Genomic DNA, 21,244 nt, shown 5'->3' with positions numbered 1-21,244 from the left:
TAGAGTACAGGACAAACATAACTATATATTTTAATGATACAAGTGTATTATGCGTTCCCCCCGGAAAGAATCTCTGACGGGAATGTCGCTGACTTGGCTATACTCTGAGCGCACTCTTTTTTTCCGGCTATTTCTTACGGCTATTCATTTTTTTCATCGCCATCCAGACTCACTGTTGTGAGCAGGTGGTGTCCGTTCAATGCGTGTAACGATACTCAACAGAGAATTGCTCTTACAGCCATGGTTTGACGAGGATCGCATAGTAACGGTAAGATTCTATGGTCACCTGGCACCTAGGCAATAATTTAGATTTGAAAAAAAAAACTCTGATGGTTAGCGCTGCCTTCAACCGGAGCAGAAGCTTGAAGCAGAACTCGGTGCTACGTTCCCTAGTTTTAGCGCACGTAGACTTGCGCCTTTGCGTCTAGTAAATTACAATGCGCGCGCAATTTTGGACACTGTTTCCTCAAAGTGGCTACTGCTGTTGTACCCCTAGAGTATGTGTGCAGCCCTTGACTGAAACGCTCGTTTCATTAACCGTGGGAGGTCATCACTAATAGCATGTAATCACCAGTTTACGCTCTAGCACTTTCTCCTGGTGTCATCGCAGAGCTGGCCTTCCTTCGGACGTGGTACCTGGATACCGGGGGCTTCCAGAGCCTGAATCAACTTCATAAGTAAGTCAACCGTTGTTGCTTTCTTACACTCAGAGAGGCAGCTTTATAACCTGGAAGGGAATATCATATAGCGTAGTCGTCTACGTGCCCGATGGTTGGGCCGCTTTATCAAAGCAGCCTACTAGCGAGAGAGCACCACTTCGTGTGCATACTTCATGCGCAGAGGTTTAGCATACAAGCGTGATTAGACTACTCAAAAATACATTCTCTCTGGACAAGTAGTTACGCACCGTGCCTCTTTATTCGTACCCAGCAGAACTGCGGATCACGTCACTCTTTTAATCCAATCCCGTGATACTGCAGTAAATCTTCTGTCACCTCCACATACGTCAGATGTGAAAACTGGCGAGGGGTCTCCAAAGTTTTTCTTCGCATACAGGTGGCAGTGTACCGAAAGGACAACTGCATTTCCGGTTGCAAATATGTAGACCTCAGCTTTGGTGCCGTAGGTCTCTGCTCGGGAATTCGTCATAGTCAAATTTTCTCAGGTATGTTATCGATGTGTGTGAAAATGAATGAGGCCAAAGTCATGGCCCGCATGTAGAACGTACAGAGAACCTAATTCAAATGACCCAGTAAGATCAGCATGCATACAAGTTGTTGTTTTTAACACTTCGTAAGTTCAGTTGTCAAAACATGGAGGTAAGCACACGTCGTCTTTTCATGATCATTGACGTGCATATTTCTTGTGGTGGTGTCGTGTAGCTTTGCACTCGAAACCTTTCTCCTTTAGTTTCTATCATGACCGCAAGGTGGTTACTCAGCACTCGATCGCATTGGCTCCACTTCGTCTCGTTAAAGCTCTGGACATATTTCGTACCAAAGATGGCGTTGTCCTTCCAGGCGCCTGCAGCAGATTCCCAGCGAAGTCTCTGGAATTGTGACGTGTCAACTCCCAGCCGTTGTGACTCTCTGCTGGACAGGAACCCTGGTGAGTGAATCCTGCTTAAGGGGACATAGTTATGGTTCCCATTTTCGAAGTAGCTGCTTCAGGGTATAAAAAAAAACGGCGAATGCTTTTTTTCAGTTTTCGAATCATGCCCTGTATTTGACACGGGGAGCTACTAAGGTTTCTCTGTACTGAGAAGGTATCGACACTGATTCCCTGTTGCCTGTTTAGACGCCGACCACCTTGCCGATTTCTGATTGCAAACGCCGCAAATGGCAGGCAAACATGCTTCCAGAAGATTAAAAAAAACTGCAATCTTTGTAATTAACCTGCAATCCCTGCTTAACACTAAATTCCTAATGCAGTGTGAAGTCGTTTATGCAGTCTGCTTGGGATCCGCCTTTTTTTACAGTCTAGTTGAAGTTTTAAAATTTTCTGGTGTGAACTAAGAAGCACGGCTAACGATGAGAATTGCTGTCCTGGATAAAACGAGCCGATTAGGGACACCAGAGAAAGATTTAAATAGTTAAAATTCTGCAGGGCATTGCAATGGCGCTGTAATGGCAAGTAATGGCACTGTAATTTTATGTATCGAGGGGGCCTTCGAATTTGTTGGCACCACTTCTGGAGCGTAATTTTCCAAACAGTTGGCGTCGACTGAGACTCGTGTCAAAATTGGGAGAGGTATGCTCGAGAAGTAGATGAGTGATAAGAGTATTTCCACTCTGTGCTGCTCTGGTAGTAGTCTTACCCTTTGGGAGAAAATATCCACCCTTAATACTGCCTATCTACTCACACCCAACCGCCCGCCCTACTCGTCTACAACTGGTACACAAGTGGTAGACAATGGTACACAATGTTACTAATCTAACGAGCAAATTTAGAGTCCCCAGCTCGTAATTATAGAGATCAGTGTTCTCAATAACCCGAAATACCGAAACAAACAGCCAATGCATTGCATATTGTTGGCAGCGCGCCAATGGTAACATATATATCCCAAGACGCATGTTTAGTTTTGTTTTAACGGGTGTACAAGTTGCGACACTGTGCAGTACAAAGAACACCTTGCCTTCGAATCCGTTTTGCCAGATGGCGCTTTCACTCAAGTGATTAGGGCTGCTTTTGTGGACTTATATGCGCAGGGGCGGGTTGTCGGCGCATGCGATGTCACGCTACTTTGGGTGCCGCTGCGTTCCGATTTGAGATTTAGAATTATGGAAAAGTGCCTTGATCAATTTTGCGAATTTCCCAATTTAACGAAATAATTTGTAGCTGTTCATTACTTTATTAAACTGAGTTTTAATGTATTGCGGCTTTGAGAGCGCAATTGTGCGTTGGTCCCCAATATGACGGCAACCTTGCAACGAGCCAACCTGTTATCGCTTCAGTTCGGAGTTCATACAGGCGTCTGCAGTGACAACATTCCCTATGAAGAGCTACAAAATAGCCTCGATCCTCTCTCATAGAATTGCGTTCCTTTTGGCAGTAGTAGGCTGGAGCATTGGGATAGCCTCTTTTGACAGGCACAGCCTAACATGTATGGAAGGCCTCACACAACACAAAAAAGGCTGAAAGACGCTACTTTCACCGTGGTACTGAAACATCTTGCTTTGTCGGTCAACTTAATGCAGTAACCGCCTCGGAATTAATACAAGAAACTGAGCTTTCTTCCTTCTGCGCTGATAACAAGCCTTGCATTCCAGTTTTCAAAACACTCAAATGTTTGCGGAGCGCGGGTTCACGCAGAACTACTTAATGATTTCCGTGTTGCCTAAATATGCAGCAGTCCACTTCTCTTAGTGAATGGAGCTTTCAAATCCACATCTACTTTCAGGTTATCTGTTCAAATGGTTTTCCTATACGCGGAAAATATTTTGCTCGAACCTAAATTCAGAAAGCTTGTCAGAGGCTAGGCTGGCTGACTGGTCGGTTTATTCTCGGGAAGCCTAATCAAGTGCTTATAGTGAAAAAAGTAACAGCTTCTACACTTTTTAATTCGCGAATTTTAGTGGTTCAAAATATGTTTCCAATTTTCTAAACCACATCTATGCTACAAATAAAATATAAAGCATAATCAGCGCTGACAAGCAATACTCTATTGTTGTATTGATTTCCTGCGTTCGATAGCATGGCAATAATATACTGCAATAATGTGTACTAATCACGACCTTGTTTAGAAGCCGGCAAGAGAATAGCGTCAAGCCGTTGTGGTTTCCACATCCAGGGGACGACTGCCGCAGGCGCCGACGCAAGAACATGCCACTTGGCAGTGGTGTAGCCAGAAATATTTTTCGAAAGTTGTTAAATGCCGCTTGTAAAAAAAAGAGCTTAGTGGCGCCATCTGATTTTTAGAAGAGAATCGATTTTGGTCAACAAACCAACACTCTTCTGATTTTTCGTTTCTACATCTAAATATGTCGACGTGGTGTGTAAACAGCATGGGCGAAAAAAAGGCCGAGAAAACACGGGGGGGGGGGGGGGGGGGGTAATGCAGCACTCAGGAAATATCATTTGGTGTTCCGACACAGAAGATACACCCCCCCTCCCCCTTGGCTACGCCCCTGTGGCTTGGTTGCTGAGAATACCTACTGCTACCATGCTTCCTTTTTCGATCTATTCCTTAAAATGCAGTGAGTGCTCTTTTGCTATTGAAATGAACTAAAGGAGACCATTTGCAGCGCCCTTGACTGCTGTGCCCTGTGCACGCTTTCTTGTTTGTTGTTCTGTGACGTCAGCCGATCTACCCGCTGCTTCATTTCAAAGACGAATGTTGTTACTGCGGGCACATTGAAGCCTGGCAAATGTGAACCAGCTTGGGCATATCAATTTCATGCAGAAAATTTTTGTACAGCGTAGTAAACAGATCACGCATTTATTATTTACAAATTATTATTTACAAAAAAGGTAATACACTAAATAATGGTAAATGGCGCCAAGCGGTTCGCCTGAACATTTGTAGGCTTGTTTTTGAGGTCTTCAACTGAAAAATGTTTCTCGCGTCCTGTAAGGACATTTCCGGCGCTAGTCTGCAGGATAACCTAGAACCTTGTTCTTTGGTAGGGTGCCTATTTCGACGAACCTGTCCTTCAGCGCACTGGTCTGAAGTTCGTGGGTGAATTCACTGCTGTTGCCTTATATAATATGCGATAGTACGTACTCCCACGCAGCATAGGAAACGGGCCCAATATTGCAAATGGATGGTTTTGCTCTGGTTCTTTGTAAGACCAGTATTTGCCAATATATTCCCAATATTGGGCCGATTGCCTGTGCTGCTTTCGTTACTGCCTGGTAAGATACGCTACGTTGCAAACTTCATGCTTGTACAGTTTATCGGTTCATTACGACTGTCTGCTCACGCATTCGCTCCATCGGACTGAATAATTTCCACTGGGGAGTCATTATTCTTAATCATTTGGTGGCTTATATAAATTTTAGTCTTCGCAACCATCGACTAAAAAGCACATGTTGATTCAGAAGTCGACTTTCAACCTCAAACAAAAACCGGGGCTATTGATTCAGTGATTGAAAATGTTTTGATTTGGGAGTAAAAATAAAGGATAACAAATGCTATTGTCTCGGCGGTTATTACGCTAATATACTGCATTGCATTTAGTGTGCTCAAGAAGAAAACATCATTATTACGGTAACAGACACAGTTCTTGGCTTTTCTGGGCACTTATTTTGACACAGAACTTTTCGAACACTGTACATCTATGCGTTAAAACAGTGTGTGTCACACCACTGACCGTGCAGTTTTTGGCACATTCAAACCAAAGCTATTTCAACCATCATTAAAATCTTCTGAATGGGTTACGAATGCGATTCCAGTATTCCTCCTTGCGCAGGGCTCAACTGTGTTGTCCTATTCGGGCCACCATTTCCAAAAAACAGTCCTCCATTAAGAAGACGCCCCTCCTTCCCTCTCGCGAAAAAAAGTTGCCGATCCGGAAAAAAAAACTACTTCCTAAAAGAAGCCCATGTTTTTTTTTTTTTTTAAACTATAACATGTTCCTCTATTCTGACAGGCATATTTACCTATTGGCGCATGACAGCTTTGGTTGCTTACATGCTATGGAGCTAAACACAGCACATTTGTTCCCTTTTGACAAGTCAGTTTGTCTAATATCCGGACATCACGTGCCCTCAGTTGAATTTGATGGGATACAAAGCCCCTCATGTCTGTGAGCAGCTGTTTGTATGTAATACGTCAGTTTCATGGTAAGAGTACCCTGGTAAGGTTTTAATGTGTTTTTTAAGGGTCGGTTCGATACAGTTGATTTAGGCGGTCATCAGGCATATCACGGGCGATAAAGCGTGAAGCGATCCCATCAGCTACCAAAAAAGCATATCACCTATTTTCAAACCAGCCACTTGAGACCCTGCATTTGATGCTGTATTCCGCAAAAACAGCAACATGAGTTCCCTCTTAGAAAACTTGTAACCAACTCAAATGTGCAGTTTTCCTTTCTTTTTTTTTATTTCCAGAGATGCGCTGGAGGAACATGACGGAACCTGACATGCCAACCTTTCCAGAATTCGCAGCGTGCTTGTTCCACCAAATATTCAAGTAAGACCCTCTTCCGTTCACGTGGTACAGTTCTGTTCTGATTCCAGTTATATGGAAGGAAGAACACGTGGCTCCACGAAGCACCTTCTGTTCTCGTAGCGCTCTCTGTAACAAGGTGTGATAATGAAACAGTGTGTGAAGGAGCTGTAAGCGCATCAAAGTTTTTCTATACTGACTTTTCGCGTTATTATTCGGAAACTCAGATCCGCTGTTCTCTATCTACACGAAGCGTAAGCTGAAGGGCAAAGTGCTGTAGCTAAGGGACTGACTGCGCCTGCAACACACCTGTACTTCCCCAGTATTTGCACTAAGCGCAGAAGAGATGAGGAGTGATTTGAAAGGCTTATGACACTTGTGAATTTTTGCTAACTTCATGTAAACTATCTGGACACATGCTCACACGCCTGAAATCCAAACAAGCACCTGCAGACACCGTCTGCGATAGAGAACACGTTATGTGTGATGTTGGACACCAAATTATTTCTGGACTGCAACATTTTCAGAAAAACATTAGAGTGAAAGGAAATAACATAGAATTTGTGGTTCCTGTGTGGTTCCTCCACAACCACACAGTCACAAAAACTGAAATTCTCTTTCCGAGAAAGAGCGCGGCAGCAGAAGACTACGTTGAAGCAGAGTACTGTTGAACCGTTTTATACATCAGGGCCAACCTTTCCAGTGTCCGTCTATCTTTGTGGGCAGTAACGTGCTGCTGGGAAAGAAGATATATTCAGGCATTGATGTGAATGTAACAACTGTTCTATTTGGCCTCAGGGAACTGTTAACGCTGTATAAGGCTAAACATATTGAACACGCATCGTTTCCTGCCAAGCTCCATTCAAGCCAGCCTCCCTGTGCTGTATAAGGTACCGGGTCTCCTTGGTTATTTTTATTGATGATTATATTACAGATGCAGTCCGTTTCAAATGAGTACAACACTCATTTGCGTCCTCATGCTATAGATGCATGTATTTCTGGCGTGACACTTTCCTGAAGTAATCAGTGTATGCCTTTTGCTTTGATAAAAGATATGGCAGCTGATATAAGTCTCCAGATCATAAAACCACTTCCAGCTTTTCCGAAGTATGTTTCTATATATTCGTACTCTAAGGCGAGGCACTTTCTCCAGCGGTGCTGAGAAACATTTTCATCGAAATTCTCCAGCTTCCATCCTAATTGGTAGTGGCAAAACTTGGCCCAGCAAGAGATATTTCATGTTTGGAAAAAGATTAGGAGGGGGCAGCATCTGGCAGATCGTACGAGTGAGGAACAAGCTGGAACTACAGTACCACGCACTTGCTAAGGTGTGTGCTGGAACGCTGTCCTGATGGTACAAAACTCCCCTGGTCAGCGTTCCTGGTTTCCTTTCCGCATTCTTTATTTTAGACGCTCCATAAGTTCGCAGTAATAAAATCTGGCAATGTTGCAACCTTTCGCATCACACTCAGTGAGCAACATATCCTTGCCATTCGATAAAACTTGATGCCGTCTCTCTAGACGATGGTACAGAGATGAACCTATATTTCCCCATGATAAATAATAGAGCAAGCATATTGCTTCTCAGGGGTGATGAGACGTGGAGCCCATTGAGCAGAAATTTTTAATAAGCTAATATTTCTGGATATAGAGTAGTACGCTGTCTCCTGTGTAATTCCCAGCTGTTCTACAATATGGCGCGTAGACAATTGCCGAGCGTGCGTTGTATCCAGAGGGAGTCGAACACCTTCGTTGGTGGTGCCACTCAATGGTCTCCCGGGCTTCGGGGCTCCCCTTTAAGCTCTCCCTGCCACTTTTTAGATCTTGCACCCATTGTTTTGCCATGTGTGTAGGGGAACTGTCATGCAGTGTCATGAAAGTCCTGAATTTAAGATGGCGACATGTCCTCCATACGGTAATATTGTATTACAGTGCAGTGTTGCATTTTATCCAATTTCTTCATTCTTAAAAGCTATCTCATGTAAAATACTGGCAAAAATATAACAAAATCTTAGAAATATGGAAATAGTAAATGCTACGGCAAACGGAGTATGCTGTGAAACTGTTTTATATTTCTAGTCTCCACCTTGCTCGGTTAGCCCCAAAATTCAGTCACCCAATGTATTTGATGTAAAATTAATGCATTCTGGTTTAACAGAATTGGTATGCTCATTGCACTTCCAGTGCCATGCAACTGAGGGCGACGTTAAAATGTAACGCAAAACAAGTGCCTGTAGTTAAAACCAGCAAACAGCAACCGCATGGGAGCAACGTATAGGAGGTATTCACATAAGGTCACGGGCGCCAATTTGGCCTCCAACGTGCTGCTTCAGCGATGCAGGCCGGAGGAGTGGGAGATAAGCCAATTAGACATGCGCTGTAGCCTTTCATTGTGTTTCATCGACGCCAAAATGGCGACCACTGTGGCTTGGCATTCATACAGAACTGGCATCACACCAATAGGGTCATTTTGTTCCCCATGTCGTTACACTTGCGTTAAACGTTGCCTTTTGTGTGCAAACCGGTAATTATTGGTCATGTCAGTACTCTAATCGTTTATCAGAGACATCGTAAGCCAGCAGAAACGGGAGACACTTCGTGACTAAACTGACCACCGGTACCACCTTTGCACTGAATCTTTGATGTCAGCTTACAAGCTTAACGTCGCATTTTTTTATACAGCGTATACAGGGTTGTATACGATAGTTGTAACTAAATGAATGCAAAAATTGGTACAACTTCTACATGCTAATAGAATAACTCTTTCTATAATAAGCACTGATTTTTTGCAGGTAACTAATAGAACCTTTTCACTGCATGCAGCTAACGGATCGCAAGAAGAAGCAACGGTTCCTCATGGAGTTGAGAAGGGTGCAGGCTGTCCGACATCCACTGAAGGGTTACTCAATTTTTACGGAGGTAACACCGTGGACAAGAACAACGTGTTTAGATGGACTAAGAAGTTTCAGCACGGAATATCAGCATTGAAGACAAACCACGCAGTGAGACATCTGTGCTTGACACGGATTGTCAGCAAGTGGACGAAATGATGCCGGCTAAATGCACCAGCTGTGATAAACTACATTGAGTAGTATTTTAATATTGAGAAATAGTTGCTCCTCAAACAAATAAGAATTTGAACGACTTGTGTGTGCTAATAAAACATTACAAATTTTGCAACAGTTATAATACTCATTTTAGCTGGAATATGGCACTGCTACATGTCCAGCAACCATTTCATGGCTCCTTCAACCTATCGTTCGGCAGATGGCTGGACTGAGCGCGAAAACCGTGTCCCCTTCTTTCGTCAGCCCTCCTAGGCTGGCGCTCCTGAGAAACCTAGCGGAGGGCAGTCGGCATACAGTGGGCTTGGAGCAAAGGGCCGTAATAAAATTTTGCATAAAAATGTATGATGCACATTCAGTGATGGACAACTTCATGTACTATCGCGATCAGAAGTTTACAGGACATTAGTGTGCGGAAATATTTTCTTCGGCGCAGTCGCGTAATCCAGTGGACTGAAATGTGTCGGTGTATGTGGAGACAAGCATACGTTATCCACTGGTGAGAAGACCACTCGACTAGTTTGCGAAGTTGAGCTAGAATGATTTTTTTCCCGACATTCCGTAGTATTTTTATCGCGATAGTACGCAATATCGCGATAGTAAGCGATATCGCGATAGTAAGTCATCGGCAATGACTTATTGACAGCACAGCCACCTGGTGACTATCGCACCAAAAACAATTTCACACTTGCGGCACGTGCATGTTACGAAGACAGTTCGAACCCACCCGTCTACATCTCGATTCAGCTCGGAGTTCGCGTGCAACAGATAAATCCTTCAATGTCCCGAGTCCATTGAAGCTCAGCTACATGATTAATGGCACGCTGGCTAGTTCGCTGGTGGCACCCGCCATTCATTCATCACAGTGTCACACTTATCCCCAAACACGGATTGAAACACCTCTCACCAGGCTGTATTGCAGCTGTTTTCCAATTATTTTAGAGCATCGGCAAAGGAGAACTCAACGAGACCACAAATTTCACGACTTATAAGAAGGAACCAAAAGACACGGAAACCAATCGGACGCAATATTGAATTGGTAGAACTGAAAGCGCTCCTTGTACGCAATATTGCGGCTCGTATTTCCTTCGGGAAATATGACTGCTTCATTGATGAATGCCACGTGGTACTACGCTGCGTGCAAAAACAATCAGATTGTCAATTTGTTTCCAATGCGAGAGAAGCTCGCATTACTTGGCTCATTTAGCGAAAACCCCGCCGTCGTCAGAAACTCGTGGCAGAAAGGCAGCACGTGAACAACGTCACCACTCCTGGAAGTGGCACAGCTGCCGTCGAGGCAAGAGAGGGAGTGTGAGTGAGTGAACAACTTTATTAAGCTCTAGATTTGTTTTTCTTCTGCGGCTGTCAGATGGCTTCGTCCATCTGCTTGTACAAAGCTCGGCTGCCCTTAGTCCAGGGCTCCGCTGGAAGCTGCTGCCAGATGTGCTCGCCGAATCAGACCTTCTTGCTCGACTCGGCGATCGCTGGAGAGCACTCCCTCCCATTGCTCCGCACTCGGATTTGTTATAACTGGTACCACGCTATCCTCTGGCATGCCCACGTTATGTGGTACAGAGTGGGTGGTTCTTCGCACCAAGGGCATTTGTCAGTGTATTGTGTGGGATACATTTTGTTGAGTACGTGTAGGTTCGGGTACGAGCCCGTTTGTAGCTGCCTCCACGCGACAGAGTCTTCTCTGCTAAGGTAGATGTGTGGTGATGGATACCGCTTTCTGCAGCCTTTGTAATAATTTAGTATCGCCGAATAATCTTGAGGTACAGGCTCGTTCTCCTCGAGGTCGGCTACTTTGGATGCTCGGTAATAAGTGTACCCTCGAGCTATCCTGTCCGCATCTTGGTTCCCTGTTACTTCCTCCTGCTCGCGCTGCGGAATGCGACTCCCTAGTAGCACAGATTGCTGCTGGAGCATTGCAGCAATATTACCTTTTTAGGTTGTATTAATGTGGCTAGTGTCCTCCTTTGGCAATTTCAAAACAACATAGGATGTTGTGTCCACATATGCAAAACATTTCTGCACCATTTCCACAATGTTTCGTAACATTAATGTAACATTCTTGAAAGTGTAGAAACCCTGCACAAGCATGCAGGCCTGCCATTTGGTAAGCTTCACAACATATAACGCTTTTCTAAGATCAACGAGAGCGACCGACCCTTGAGCTCCACAATGCAGTACAACATGCAACTCATACACTCAGCTCCGAGCGCATAACATAGAGTGAAGCTTATATAGCCGTTCCTGAAGGATTTCCCAAGTGGCGAATGGGTAATAAACAAAGCTTTGCGACATATTAATGGAGCTTTGCGTGCAATCTGTGGCAGGCACAAGAGAAGAGGTTTAGTTGCGAAGTACTGCTAGTTGAAAAAAATGTTCATTGTAGCAACAGTCGGAAAAGTTCTGGAACTGTGTGCTTGAAATATATTTGTAATGTTGATTTATTGTTCACCAGGCTGTATTGCCTCAACGTTGCTTCTTGATGTTATTCCAGCGATGACAGATCTATGATCCTAACGAATTTCTGAGCATGTGGTTGCAATCTTAGCAGAATGTGTCATCCTGACCAACTTATGGACATGTTGCTGCAATGATGGAGTATGTTGCAAAATATTATAAAACATTGGCGACATTGTCATAACGTTCTGGCGAGATTTTTTGCTACTAGGGATGTCCCTCTCCGAGATGGGCAAGTCGACTTCTGGGATGGATGAAAACATTTAGAGGCGCGCCTCCCTCCCTGGGGGGCTATACATTACCTCCTAAGTTGTGCAACAAAGCAGACCATGCTCAAGTTTGACCTTAATTACAAAAGGTGAAGTTAATCCTAATAACATATTTGTGACAAAAACCTTACCGCAGACGATGATCACAATCTCTGGCGATACGAGGGAAATCCACCCCCAGGAAGCTCCTGCCATAACTCTCAGCTGATAGCTGGGAAAAGAGTGTATACGCAGTGAAGACAAACAGGTACAAGCCAACATCGCAGATTGGATCCTCGAGGTCGCCTCTTCATGGAGGCCACCTAGGGAGAAAGTGGGCTAAGGACGACAGAACAGCTTAATAAAGTTTATTCCTCCTCCTGCGTGACAATGTGATACATGTTAACCTGTGACGTGTCGCCTACGCAAGGTACGCTAGGAACTACGACGCGCCACTGACGTAGAGAAACACTACTCCTTACACAATGGAATGCCATTGTCCCCCTCCTGAAAGGTTAAGTCTACTTCCGCACTGAATGTAAACAGGTTTAGGGCCGCCCCTCCTCACTGGGGTGGCTGTACAATACCCCCTCAGTCAGATAACAAAGCAGGCCATGCTCAAGATGGGAGCCGCTGGTCACCTCCGCCACATGCACTGGGTGAGAGATCGCTGTCCTGCTTGATTTGATGGCGTACATGTAGTGTCACCTCCTCGAGATACGCTGGAAATAGGATGCGCCAGTGTCGTATTCACGCAAATGCGGTTAGAGATTACATAAGGGGAGAGACCGCGCCGTCAACGTCAGTTGTCCTCCAGCTTTCGGAGAATGAGGTTGCGGAGATATGGGGTCTTCATCGCTCGAGGTTCGCGTCGTTGGCGTCTACATCATAATTTGTTAGTTAGTTATATGGGGTTTTATGGCGAATAAGCAACTATGGCTATAATGCGCCAAACACAAGGTTAGATGATGTTATGTCAAGTGTACAGAGGTTACATTATAATATATTTAAAACATTGGATTTCTTTAGAAACTTACAAACAAGTGAAAACTCCACAAGTGTTTGCTCGCCTAAAAGCAATGCGGGATAAAATGGAATGTGTTCATTTTAAAATACCGTAAAAAAAAATTTTTTTAAGTTCTTCGAGATGCGAACAAGAAATTAAAATGTGATTTACTGTGAGCTCCTCAGCACACAGTTCACACAGAGGCTTGTCTTTTTTTGTTAATAAGAAGTTATGGGTAATGTGTGTGTGACCTATGCGTAAACGACATAAAATTACTTCGATAAAACGCTCTTTATGGCGGCATGATTTCCATTCTTTTAAAGTGGGCTTTATGGGTCTACATCATAAGGCGAGACAGTAGGTAGGTAGGAAAGACTTTAATTGCTCTAGAAAGGTGCTAGTAGCAGACGAGACCGGACGCAATTCGCCAGACGCTAAAGGTTCGCTCCCTTCCCCGGAACATGGACCCCAACTTGCATGCGGCCCGTAGGGCAGCCCGGGCGAGGTATGTACAACAAAATCTAGCTACAAAATCCACAACGGTATACACGGACGCGGCTCCGTATACAGGAAGCTCACATAACAGCACAGTGGCGGTAGTTATTGATTCGAACTTAAAGGAATTAGCTAGCGCCTCAGTGAGGGATTGCACGGTAACCGAAGGGGAGGAGCTGGCCGTAGCTCTAGCGGCAGTAGCCGGTTATCGAAGCAACATGTCCCTTACCATCCTTACAGATTCGAGAGAAGCGTGCCGTAACTACATGAACGGCCGCATAGGTCGCGCCGCGCTCCGGCTCCTCCAGAGCGCGACCCCACCAAAAGTCACACACGGCGGCAGCTCAATGCCTACGAAGTACGGGACCACCACAACGCAGTGAAACGCGCGAAACGACCTGCTGCAGTGAAGAAGTTCAACTCTCAAGTCCTCGATAACTCGGCGACAGGTAACGCTCTCGCATTACACATAAGAATTGTTTAGGTACCCCAATAAATTACTGTGACCGCAAAAAAAAACGCGAGTAAAACTAAAAACTTTGAGATCACTACGGCGACCCGCAATGGAACAATACAAAAGCAAAATGCCCACATACGATATCGACGTCTGTGGCTGTTCTGATGTCCACGTACTATATTGAAGTCTACAGCTATTTTGACGTCTTATTTTTTCGCGTTTCTAGCTTTTTATTCACTAATTAAAGCTCATCAACCACATTTTGCCCATGACAACACTATCTAACACAATCACACTTTCACACATTTACCTCTAGAGAACGTACAGCGGACAAAATTACGGACACTTTTCGCTAATTCAAGAGAGTCATAATATAAAATAATATAAAAACACAGTTATTGCAGTAAACACGCAGGCAAAAGAAATGTGGAGCGAGAGGGACCCTCGACCATATTATTTGGGAGTGCACACAAAGACACGCCTGGGAGACCCGTGCTGCGTAGCCCGGACCCTGAGCACCAGCTCCTCGCCGTCCGACTGGCTGAAGAGGCCGCCGGGATTCAAAAAATCCAGGCCAGCACCCTCCCCGACAAGAAATTAACCCGCGGCCAGTCGGTCACGTTACGCTTCCTCCAAACGAACTCATACCCCAACCCCTGGCACATGAGGCACATCGACCCAGACTACGACGGACAACATGTGTGTGAACAGTGCAGTGAACGTGCAGACTTGAACCATATGCTGTGCGGTTGTGCATCGAGTGACGCCTACTCCAAGAACAAGGAACATTGGGACAAAGTGCTAAAAAGTGCTCCACTACACGACCAGCTTCGGGCTGTCCACGAGGCCCGCGCAGCGGCGGAGATCTTTGGGCTCTCTGTGCCGACGTGGGAGCTGCCCTGTGCACCTGGCGCCTAGCCCAGTGTCCTTCACGACCCCTACTGTGGGCAATAAAGTTTTACCACCACCAGTATCATCTGAAACGGCAACCCTGTCCTCCGCAATCCCTCCTGGCCCTCATCTCTCGACTGAGAGGGAGAGCCGGAGGGTAGGATGAGGTCGTCGTCATCTGTCGGACAATAAAGTATTTCACTCACTCACTCACTCGTGACCACGTAGTCCAAAAACAGGTAGCGCCGGAGCGCCCTCCAGCAATCCTCGTTCAGGTCGTCGAGCTGCGTCCACATGTCTTGCCGGGCGTGGCACACGACGTTCTCGCGAACGACGCCCGCCATAACCATGAAGGAGCGCATGTCGTCGAATGCGCAGAGTGCAGCTCTTAGCCCAGCTGCGGCCTTCTCTGCGGAGATGCATTCCACTTCGGCGAACTCTTCCAGCAGGGCACGATGTCTGAAGACGCGTTCCATGGCACCGGCAGTTATCCTGCGGACACAGCAGATGGTTTGTGACGAGACAAGAGACTGAGTTGTGGTGTGTGCTTGCGAGGAAATGAGATTCTCTAAATGACCTTTCCTGAAGGCTTGTCACGTAACACCATGTGAAGATTTCGTATCACGTTTTTTCCTGCCAGAGTCGATGCATACGAAATAAGAAAGTGCCTTTTTTCTTAAGGCGGATAAAAAAAAATTTAAAAAACAAAACTTTTGCTACGCTCGCACTGCATCTGCTTCATATTGGCATTCCCCCTTGCAGTGGGCGCACCGAGAACCTGACCGAATAGAAACGGAGGCGGAAGAGACGGAAAAAGAAGAGAAAAAGGGGAAAGCAAGCGCGCCGCAACGCAGAGTGCCCCATAATTTATAGCTGCAGGAAACAACGAAAGGGGATAGATTAAAGGGAGGAGACTACAGGAGGAAACTTTATTTAGCAAACACCTACGCGTCGTAAAAAATTCAGGTCGTGGCTATCAAATCCCGTCTCTAAAGTGACGCGATTTAGCTTTTCAGAGGGGCCAATTACTCGTTTCCTATTCGTTTTTCGATGAGCCCATGACTACAGCGCAACGAACGGGACACGAGGAAGGACACAGGCAGAGACACAACACAGCTGACTGTGTCCTTCCTCGTGTCCCGTGCGTTGCTCTGTAGTCAAGGAATATCGGAACCAACTCGCCCAGCCACTTACGTTGTACTTTTTCAATGAGATTATAGCGCAAACAAAAATTGAAGCGGACACTCAAGCTGTACCTAAGGGTATCACGTGATAGTGTAATGGGTTAATTCCCATATTGACATGAACTCATTTTTAACTTTACATCTATAGATTCCTAGTAGTACTCGTACCCCTCCTTGCGCCATGGTGCAGCGGTTAAGGGATGCGCCACTGTAGAGCGATGGCAAGTGCTCCCTCCGGGGAGCCTTATGAGGCCCAGCTTGCTCCTCCCGAGCGACCAATCAATATTTTAAATGGTACATTTCAGGGTGAGCAGTTGGCTCACTATCAGGTGGGCTGGTTTCGATGACGCCTCAAGGTCACGTGACTTAGGTGGCCCACCCATCTCCTGGGTTGCTCTCAGGGCACCACCTGCCAGAGCCAGGCTCGGGATTTTTCGCTCACAACACCGACATGCCGACAACGCCACGACGACAACGCCTACGCCGGATTTCCGGGGAAATGCGGCCTCTAACGCTATCGCGTCAAAGGTAATCATTCGACGAACGAAAGCACTACCAGCCGTTGCTTATGCATAAGTACAAATAATGAAGCTGAAATTTTGAGCCGCACAGCATCCGTGTCCAACGAGCGTCATGACACAAGGTGTTTCCGTCTACTCGAGGTGGGGTCAGCGACCCATTTACCAACCACTTCACCCTAAAGAAGCAGAGCACCAGGCCAAGGCAATGCTTGTACCGATTGTATCAGCTCTGGGTAGCTGACAGCGCTGACCCAATGGGCACTGAACCTCCCCTGGATGTCCTGGGGACATTCAGGACGTCTTGAGGACGTCCAGGGGACGTTCAGTGTTCATTGGGTGAAGATCGAACCCAACACTTTCAGCATGCGAGGTGGATGCTCAAATCACTAAGCCACCGCTGCGGTAGCCGTAGATGTATACGAATCGAAGGTATCGTACTAAGCGATATAAAATAATAATGGCGCATCACTGATTAAACATTTTCCTCGTCTCCTAAAGAGGGGATACTTGTGTGTCCCATGCATGTTAATCTACACTTAATCAGTAATCTTGGTACGACGAAACAGCGCTGACCGACGGGACGGAAGTAGAGAGACACATGCGCATGATTCTGCCTGCGCATGAATGTCTGCGCATGAGTCTCTCCGCGCATGAGTCTGCCTCTTCTTCCGTCCCGTTCGTCAGCGCTGTTTCGTCGTACTATTTAACATGAACCAACCAGCCCGACTCAGCCCTCTCCTTCAATCTTGGAACGTACAGTCGTGATGCATGCCAGCACGAATTATTGTGAGCCATAAAGGGTAGTACGTATACATTGGTTTGCGTTGCTTTTAACTTCATCTACGTATTACCTCTGTCGACATGAATGGGCGACGCGTAGACCGTGTCCAGTAAGCATCCAAACTTATCAGCGGAAAATGTTAAAAACAAAATACAACGCACGAAAAGGGAGATGACCGTACTTGACTGCGCACCACTATTTCAAAGTTCTTGTAACATTGGGAGATCAATAACAGTCCACTGCAGCGAAACAAACAACAAAAGGGGAACACGATGCGCCCTGTATTTCGTAGGTCCCTTACACTCGTGCACGTTAAGAAGTTCAGTTGAAAGACATGCCGGCATTTCAACCTTCCAGCGTTGTCACATTTGCCGCACTAAACATATTCTTTATCCAACTAGAAAGAAAAAAAAACGTCTCATTGCCACGAGAAAAAAAAAGTTGCTGTAACATTACCACTTAACAGTAGAAAATTTGAGCGGACACTGGACGTGGTTCGTTCCTTCTCTGCCAGAAAAAAAAATTCCCTGTCGGCATACAACGTGTTTCACCTAAGAATTTACAGTTCTTAAAATTAGGTTTTTTCATTTAGAAGAACGCTTTTTTTTCGACATAGCAATGTCAGCTGTGTAGTACATCAGCATTCAGCTAACACGTGCTAACTGTCAGGCTGTTTAACTACTACTGAATAGTTATTCGTAACTATTACCGTTTGGCTCCTTAATTATTGAGAGGCGAGTAGCCCACCGCAAAATATTACTCCTATTCGTTCTTAGAATTTCGAAAACGTCGTTAGCCTCAGCGCTGTGGCCCAACAAATTTTGGAAATTTTGCTGGGATAGCTGGGCTCTAGTAGAGTTGCTTTCGCAACAAAATGGACCACCAAGTGCAACCACACACGTCAAATTACAGCGTGGATATGCGAGGAGTTTAGCCGAGGGAAGATTTTTACTAGGGGCAATTAGGGACGCAAAATTCACGCCAATTAAAGATATGGCCGCCGGGTGTGCGTTCTTTGAAGCAGCCATACTCACCTTTCGAGATGAGCTGCCATCTGGAATTGAGAAGCCCGTGCCACCAGACTGGAGTTGCGTCGCGTCGTGTCCCGGACGGCGTACGCGTTTGGGTCCGAGTAATTGAGAAACTTCACGCTGACCAGGGCGTAGTTGCTGGCAATGCCTGTGGACAAGTGCTTCGTGAAGAGGTCCGACATCCACTCTTCAACAATCACACCGAGCCTCCTGATGCTATCACTGCATCTGATAACATCGGCCAGATATTCGATGTCTTTCGCCTCCACGATATGCGAGTTTATGCGCAGCTTTGAGATGCTCTGGTTTCTTGAGAGCGACTCGATGGTGGCTTTCCAGCGTACGTTTTTGTAGTCCGCAGGCTTAACGGTTGCAGTCACAAAAATACGCAGCGTCTTAAGCGTGGTTGTTGCTCCGATTAGGCTGGCGATGGGAGACAACGTATCCCTCTCAGTCGGATGTAGGGAGATGCTCAGGGTTAATGACGTCACGTGACTTACAGCAGAGACCTCGGCTGTAAGTTTCTTAAGTTGTGGGGCACTGTCTCCACAATCAGCCTGGATGTCGACGAAGCTCTTGCAATGAATGAGGCTGAAGTTCTTACCGTAGAGGGAAAGATCGAATGCAGGGGTGAAAGTAACTCTTCCTTCTGCTCCACTTTGACAGATTGCCACGCACAATTCTTTCAAGTCCGTCACTGACACTTCGACCCAAGCTATGCTGATGCTTTTGAGGTTCTGCTTCGTCGATAACAATTCGAAGAACTGCAGCCACTGCGGTAGCCTCCAGATCTGAAACGGCACCGTCATTTCTTCGATAGTGTCATTTCTTGTCAGACTGGGGAGCCAGCTATCACAATGACCACCCCCTTCGATGACGCACTTGTAAGCAGGATGAATGTAGAAGCTGCGAAGCACGGTGTTATTTGCGAGCAAACTGGCGATGAGGTCGAGCGCCTCATTATCGAAGAAAACTCCGTCCAGTTTCAGTTTGAGGATGCTTTCGTTACCGCATAGCGCCCGTAACACCGCCTTGCCGCAGGAGCAACGAAAGTCGCAATCACCGTCGAGGCTCAGAGTCGTCAAGGAGCCGCTAGTCTTGAGGTACTCTGAAAATGCCTCAAAGTCTTCGGAAGGCGTCTCCAGAAACGTGTAGTTTAGTGTAAGCTCTCTCAAAGAGGCATACCCAGTAATCGCAGTCAGGAGGTCCGTTGGGTCCATGTCGTAATTCCAGAGTCCGGGAATATGCAACGACTCCAACGTATTCGTTTTCTCCAGAGTTGACTCCAGAGCTCTCAGATGTGTCCTGCGGAACTCTGCATCGGTTGTGTATTGAAAGTGCGTCAAATTCTTCAACGACGAGATCACCGGGAAAAAAGGCTCGAATGCATCGCGGTTGTGCGTGAAATCCACTAGGGTGACACTACGGATGTGCTCGTTGTCGCGGAGGGCGTCGCAGAGGAGTGCGTCGTACACCCCGAGTCTGCCAATGACGACGTCAACCACTGTCAGGCAGTGATGTTCCTTGATAAGGAAGTAAAGGAGCTTGGTCACTCTCAGCAACTTTTCAAGATCGTAAACTGTGGCGCACGGATCTATGCTCGCTAACATTAATTCGGGACGTGTTCGTGGTCGTTCGCGGAGTTCATAGAGGCCCTGGAGTAGTGCTTGGTTCCACGCTGAGAGGTGGTGAATGATCTGGCAAGCTCGGTATTTGGTGCCGGTGCAGGGTAGTGTGCAGTCAACCACTCCACCTGTGAAGGGAGCCATGAAGCCGCCAGCGCATGCCAAACAAATTCGGCATGCATGCAGTGTAGCCGTTGGGTTGGAAGACAGCGGGTCCTGACTTGGGTCTCTCTTGCTAGTAATCTGACCTGCGATAAGTAAGCGTTCGTCATGGCGTAGCGAAACAGCAGCTCAAGTGTTTTCAAGTCATGCCGTGGATGCAGGTGGAATGTTTCTCAAAAAACACACGTTTCATTTGGAACATGTTTGAATACTTCCACACCAGATTGTTCACTAATGACGGTGTGTGTTCGAATGACCTGCCGTCCAAAAAAAAAAAGGAGGAATCACATATGCGCTTCGCTACTGTTGCTCGTGTAGATCTCCGCCATGTTAGATAACGACTTCACACAGATGCGTTGTCAAGTATCAAGTGAACATGGGTGAACTCTTTGTGCTTAGGTCATATGTTGCATCAGCGGCGATACTTCTCTCACCTTGTCCAGAAGCATAGAAGGGTTTTTTTCGCGTTTTGGTCTGATCATTGAACACTTCTCATGTTGGTGTCCCTTACACAAATTTTTGTAGACTGTCTATAGACTTCTGTCTATAAAGTCTTGAGAACAGTCTATAGGCAATGCTATAGACAATCTGTAGATTTATGGCCATACACTCTAATAGATTGCTGTCTATAGACTATGAATAGACAAAAAATATCTGCATGAAGGCAATAGAGTCTATAAGAAGTCTATAGACTGTCTACAGACCATTTCCATAAAGGGTAACTATGGATCGCACGCCCTTTAGCACGCGTGCTATGCACGTTCACCATGCTATGCACGTTCACCATGCTATGCACGTTCACCATGCTATGCACGTTCACCATGCTATGCACCATCATCCTCGGCTCGAATTAAGCCAAGTGAGAGTACCGTTCCTACGGACTTCCTAGAACCCCAGGTGGTTGAAATTTCCGGAGCCTTTCACTACGGCGTCCCTCATAGCCTGAGTTGCTTCGGGACGTTAAACCCTAATAAACCAGAATACGATGCCCATCTTCGCGATGAGTTTCATACCGTTCATTTCCGAGACGGCTTCAAGATACCTTCCACGGTTTGGCGCCGCTGAAACCCAATGCAGAAGAAGAAAAGACGTTGCGACAAGCGAGCCACCGGTAGCAAGGAGAAAGGGTGGCCCGACGCGCTTCTGTCGCGCAAGCAAATATTCAACAGGACTTCCAGGCATTCATATTACCGTAGCACG

General features: G+C 46.1%; 1 long non-coding RNA gene across 1 annotated transcript; it reads left to right on the top strand.

The window, feature by feature from the left end:
• Positions 1–1,386: 1,386 nt before the first annotated feature.
• LOC149347560 (uncharacterized) lies at positions 1,387–9,259 on the top strand. Its single transcript, XR_016292142.1, has 3 exons — positions 1,387–1,608; positions 6,052–6,133; positions 8,933–9,259. It is a non-coding gene; the product is annotated as an uncharacterized LOC149347560 (long non-coding RNA).
• Positions 9,260–21,244: the final 11,985 nt, after the last annotated feature.

This window comes from Amblyomma mixtum, chromosome 4, assembly GCF_055824585.1.
Source record: "Amblyomma mixtum isolate Tamu chromosome 4, ASM5582458v1, whole genome shotgun sequence".
NCBI lineage: Eukaryota > Metazoa > Arthropoda > Arachnida > Ixodida > Ixodidae > Amblyomma > Amblyomma mixtum.
The sequence above is the reverse complement of the archived record's forward strand: the minus strand, read 5'-3'. Positions and strand labels throughout refer to the sequence as shown.